At 43.0% G+C, this 6,072-nt stretch overlaps 1 non-coding gene across 1 annotated transcript; it reads left to right on the top strand.

Moving 5' to 3' along the window:
• Positions 1-4,516: 4,516 nt before the first annotated feature.
• On the top strand, positions 4,517-4,623 carry LOC111751519 (U6 spliceosomal RNA). The gene has a single exon (XR_002786633.1). It is a non-coding gene; the product is annotated as a U6 spliceosomal RNA (small nuclear RNA).
• The last annotated feature ends 1,449 nt before the right edge of the window (positions 4,624-6,072 follow it).

Raw genomic sequence — 6,072 nt, 5'->3', positions numbered from 1 at the left:
CCAAGAAACTAACTCACAGTCATTGGCCATGTTCTCCTTCAGAGGTAGATCCACATCTCCGTCTCCTCTTGGCCATCCCCATAGTCACAATGCCGGGAACATTTTGTACTCTCCTATTTCACAATTCTTTAAGGTAATACAGTGATAGGGCATAGTGGGAAGATGATTGTCTCTGAAGTTAGACACTTTTTGTGACCTTAGCCTGCTTAACCACAGTTTCCAGTTTGTAAGGTCATCACGAGGACCGGGAATGAAGGATATAAGGCATCTGGAACATGGTGGTACCCAGAAAGGAAGGTCAATTTCATCAGCACTGGATTTTTAAAAAAGAGGGTAGGAACGACATTGACTTAATCATCTTTTTTACTTCTACCTTCAGGCTATCACTGACTGACGGAGGCATTTTAATTTGATCATCACTGGTAACCTGGAACATTCTCTTCCTGACTTTGCAGGCAGTGCTGTGTATGTGGGAGAATAAGCCCTCTTGTGGCCAACCAGAAGGCTTACAGTTAACTTCTGTTTCACTCATTCATGTAAGTTTTAGAAGATGCAGAATCACTTCCTGACTTACCTGTGCTGTCAGGTGTGTTAAGAGGAGGATGAGGTCACAGGAGATAAGATGCAGATGTTGCCTTCGAGGATTTAGGGTCGCCAACCATCCCAGCTTGCCTGAGACTGCAGGGTTTCCTCGGTCCAGACAAACTGGGACAAGTTGGTCACCCTAAAATGATACCATTCAGTCCCTGCTGCCACACAGAGACCAGACCTCTAAGGGACTGAAATGCAGGGACTGGCTGTTTAAATGAGTGCAAGGATTGAGAAAAGTCTGGAAATGGCACAATTTCCTGACAGGGTAGGTGCCAGTGAGGCAGCAGATTAGAGACAGCGGGATGAGGGCCTGAGTTGGGAGATGTTATTAGCCTAAGAATTCCAGGGCCTTCAACTGCATCTAAAAAGTGAAGTGCGGAGACCTAGGGTCTAACTTCGCCTCGATTCTTCTATAGCTGGCCTTCATCAGGAGAAAGCCCCATGCAGATTCATGAACTATTGGATAACTTGCTTTTCTGTTTTGGCAAGATGATGAAAAGTTTTCTCTCTCTGCACCGAGGACATGCGGGTACGCTGTTACATCTCACTGACCTGAAGTGGGAAATTTAAGTTGTCCTTTTCAGCCCTGAGTACTTTGAAGATTTAAACATTTCAAGGGATTATAAATGAATCCCATATTAATATCCCCTCACTAATTGCTAGAAGCTAAGATAATAATTATCGTTGAGTCATGCAGTATAGAACAGGAAGGAAAGAAAAGCACCTGATCCAACTGAAACTGGAAGGAAAACTAAGGAAGGTAGGTTGTAATTGCTTGGGCTGGAAGTCGGCCAAGACCACAGGGTTAACTCTCGCTGTGTAGATGCAGGTTTTTTTTTTTTATATATATATAATTTTTATTGTGCTTTAAGTGAAAGTTTACAAATCAAGTCAGCCTCTCACACAAAAACCCATATACACCTTGCTACACACTCCCAATTACTCTCCCCCTAATGAGACAGCCCGCTCTCTCCCTCCACTCTCTCTTTTCGTGTCCATTTTGCCAGTTTCTAACCCCCTCCACCCTCTTATCTCCCCTCTGGGCAGGAGATGCTGACATAGTCTCAAGTGTCCACCTGATCCAAGAAGCTCACTCCTCACCAGCATCCCTCTCCAACACTTGTCCAGTCCAATCCATGTCTGAAGAGTTGGCTTCAGGTATGGTTCCTGTCCTGGGGCAAAAGAAGGTCTGGGGGCCATGACCACCGGGGTCCTTCTAGTCTCAGTCATACCGTTAAGTCTGGTCTTATGAGAATTTGGGGTCTGCATCCCACTGCTCTCCTGCTCCCTCAGGGGTTCTCTGTTGTGTTCCCTGTCAGGGCAGTCATTGGTTGTAGCTGGGCACCATCTAGTTCTTCTGGTTTCAGGATGATGTAGTCTCTAGTTCATGTGGCCCTCTCTGTCTCTTGGGCTCGTAATTGCCTTGTGTCCTTGGTGTTCTTCATTCTCCTTTGATCCAGGTGTGTTGAGACCAATTGATGCATCTTAGATGGCTGCTTGCTAACGTTTAAGACCCCAGATGCCACTCTTCAAAGTGGGGTGCAGAATGTTTTCTTAATAGATGTTATTATGCCAATTGACTTAGATGTCCCCTGAAACCATGGTCCCCAGACCCCTACCCCTGCTACGCTAGCCTTGGAAGCATTCAGTTTATTCAGGAAACTTCTTTGCTTTTGGTTTAGTCCAATGGTGCTGACCTCCCCTGTATTATGTGCTGTCTTTCCCTTCACCTAAAGTAGTTCTTAACTCCTATCTAATTAGTGAATACCCCTCTCCCACCCTCCCTTCCTCCCTCCCCCTTCTCATAACCATGAAAGAATGTTTTCTTCTCAGTTTAAACTATTTCTCAATTCTTATAATAGTGGTCTTATACAATATTTGTCCTTTTGCAACTAATTTTACTCAGCATAATGCCTTCCAGGTTTCTCCATGTTATGAAATGTTTCACAGATTCCTCCCTGTTCTTTATTGATGTGTACTATTCCATTGTGTGACTATACCATAATTTATCCATTCATCCATTGATGGGCACCTTGGTTGAGATGCAGGTGTTTTAATGAACTAAGCAACCTTCCGACCGTTTTAATATCACTTTCCAAATTACCCAAAGGCCACCTCTGTTGCTCTCTGGATGTTGCCTTTGCAAAGACTTGTCCAGTTCAGTTCTGCCCAACAAATAGAAGCTGATCAGGTTACATGGTGAAAGGGCCTGGCTGTCTACTTCCAGACTTTTCAAATCTCCTTTCTGTGGTACTGCTGCACAGTAGAAATCTCTCAGGCTATCATTACCGAGCAGTGGTTTTTAACTGGGAGTGATTTTGCCACCCCCACCCCACCCCAAACCCTGGAGACAATTAGCAGTGTCTGAAGATATTACGGTTGTCACATTCAGTGAGTGCCACTGGCATCTACTGAGTAGAGGCCAGGGAAGCTGCAAATGTCCTACAATGACCTGACAGCGCTCCACAAGAAAGTACCTGCCCCAAACATCAATAGTGTCAAGGCTGAGAAACCCTGCTCTAGTGTAAAAGAGCATATATCAGTCAGGTTCTTCTGGTCTCCATTGTTTCCAAAATGGAGAGAGAGCAATTCCATCACATTCTTACTTTGAAGTTAAGGTTTTTATTTTGTTGCAGTGAAATGATATCAGCACTTTTCCAGAAGTGTGGAACAAAAGCAGACTGTAGAATGAAGTAAACCTGATGTTAAAGACTGACCATTTCATCCACATATTGGGAGCAATGTAAAGAACTGAGCTACCTCCATTATTGTAGATGGGTGTAGCTCAGGGAGTGGGTCAAGAGTTCAAACTCAGGATTATGGGTTTGTGGTCAAATTCAGGGGACTGCCAACTCCATCCAAGGAAGGTACAAATATTGAAACAAAATACTGTGAAAACTCAATGTGTAGCCTCAAATCAGTGCTAATTTTACACATGGTAGTTTACAATTCACTTTGTCAAATTTAATAGCATTAATTAAATTTTTAAAAAGGCCAACTAGAAAATACATGGGAGGAGCCTGGAGCATCTCGGGTGGCCAGAAAGTAAGCAAATGCTCAAAAATAAATGAATAAACACGATAATGAGCATATGTCAAAGGGCCACAGAAGCCAAGTACAAGAGATCCCAAAGCCAAAGTTGGAACAATTTGAGCAAGAAAATAAAGTAGAATTGGATTATAAGCCAAAGTATAAAATTAAGATCCATGTGTCCAAACTGATATTGATAAATGGCGAAATAGATAAATCTGTGCAGAATTCCAAATAATTTATGAAGGTACTCTGTCCTTAAGGAGGTGGAATATAACTCTCCATTCCTTAAGTATTACTATGCATGTGATTTTTTTTCCTGAAAAATACAATATGGAAAGGGAGAGAAAAATCAATAACTTTATAGTGGAGAAACCTAGCAAACACTACCTCAGCTGGTGATCAAGGTCAACATCAACAGTGATAAGTCATGTTGGGAGTGTGTACCCTGATACAATGTGATGAGAATGGCACTTAACTTCTGTGGTCTTCCTCCCCAAAACATATCGCCTCAGACTGTTGTTGTTAGGTGCCATCGGGTTGTTTCCAACTCCTAGCAACCCTATATACTACAGAAGGAAACACTGCCTGGTCCTTCACCATGCTCACAACTGTCGTTATGCCTAAGCCCATTGTTGCAGCCACTGTGTCAATCCATCTCATTGAGGGTCTTCCTCTTTTTCGATGACCCTGATGTCCTTCTCCAGGGACTGATTGATCCCTCCTGATAACATGTTCAAAGTATGTAAGACGCAGTCTTGTCATCCTTGTTTCTAAGGAACAATCTGGCTGTATTCAGACTAGTGATGAGAAAAACATCAGACAAATCTCATTCTACAAAATACCTGACCAATAATTTTCAAGACTGCTGAAGTCATCAAAAATAAGTCTGAGAGTGCTTGCTTCAGCAGCACATATACTAAAATTGGAATGATACAGAGAAGATTAGCATGGCCCCTGCACAAGGATGACACACACATTCTTGAAGCGTTCCATATTTATCAGACATGGATTGGGCTGGGCAATGGGTTGGAGAGGGACGCTGGTGAGGAGTGAGCTTTTTGGATCAGGTGGACACTTGAGACTATGTTGGCATCTTCTGCCTGGAGGGGAGATGAGAGTCTGGAGGGGGTTAGAAGCTGGTGAAAAGGACACGAAAAGAGAGAGTGGAGAGAGAGAGCCGGCTGTCTCATTAGGGGGAGAGTAATTGGGAGTGCATAACAAGGTGTATATGGGTTTTTGTGTGAGAGACTGACTTGATTTGTAAACTTTCACTTAAAGAACAATAAAAATTATATTAAAAAAAATAAGTCTGAGAAACTGTCGCAAAAAGAAAGCCTAAGTCAAAGTCGATTGGCATAATAAAATCTATTCACAAAACATTCTGCATCCCACTTTGGAGAGTGGCGTCTGGGGTCTTAAACTCTAACAAGTGGCCATCTAAGGTGTATCAATTGGTCTCAACCCACCTGGAGCAAAGGAGAGTGAAGAACACCAAAGACACAAGGTAATTATGAGCTAAAGAGACAGAAAGGGCCACATGAACCAGAGACTACATCAGCCTGAGACCAGAAGAACTAGATGGTGCCCGGCTACAACCGTTGACTGCCCTGACAGGGAACACAACAGAGAACCCCTGAGAGAGCTAGAGGGCAGCGGGATGCAGACCTCGAATTCTCATATAAAGACCAGACTTAATGGTTTGACTGAGACTAGAAAGACCCTGGTGGTCACGGTCCCCAGACCTTCTGTTAGCCTAAGGCAGGAAACATCCCCAGAGCCAACTCTTCAGACAGGGATTGGACTGGACTAAGGAATAGAAAATGATACTGGGGAAGAGTGAGCTCCTTGGATCAAGTAGACTCAAGAGACTATGTGGGCAGCTTTTGTCTGGAAAAAAGATGAGAGGGCAGAGGGGATCAGAAGCTGGCCAAATGGACATAAAAATAGAGAGTGGAGGGAAGGAGTGTGCTGTCTCATTAGAGGGAGAGCAACGAGGAGTATATAGCAAGGTGTGTATAAGTTTTTGTATGAGAGACTGACTTGGTTTGAAACTTTCACTTAAAGCACAATAAAAATTAAAAAAAAAAAAAATTCCATATCCAAATCAGCTGGTAAACTTGTATGTTTCTTTAGCCTAAACCCTAGGCCAACTATGCCAGGCACCTGTGACTTAATCTTAGTTAAAAAGAGAGAGTGGTGGGGGAGTGGCGTGATCTATTTGTCATAAAATATCAGGCTTCCAGGAAGCTTGTAGTTTAAATCCAAATGTCGTGATTAACTATCACCTTACCGCATGCATTTTTGTGCTCCATGCACTCTGGCCTTTATGTTAATACCTGCCACTCATTTTATCATGACTTTGTTTTTATTTCATGCTACATATTTGATAAGCCATCGAAAATCAATTTTGGCACTGTATTGCTGGATCCCAGATCCCAGTGCTTATTT

The sequence above is a fragment of the Loxodonta africana genome, chromosome 3 (genome assembly GCF_030014295.1).
Source record: "Loxodonta africana isolate mLoxAfr1 chromosome 3, mLoxAfr1.hap2, whole genome shotgun sequence".
In the NCBI taxonomy this organism is placed as follows: domain Eukaryota; kingdom Metazoa; phylum Chordata; class Mammalia; order Proboscidea; family Elephantidae; genus Loxodonta; species Loxodonta africana.
This window is presented reverse-complemented; position numbering and strand designations above follow the sequence as displayed.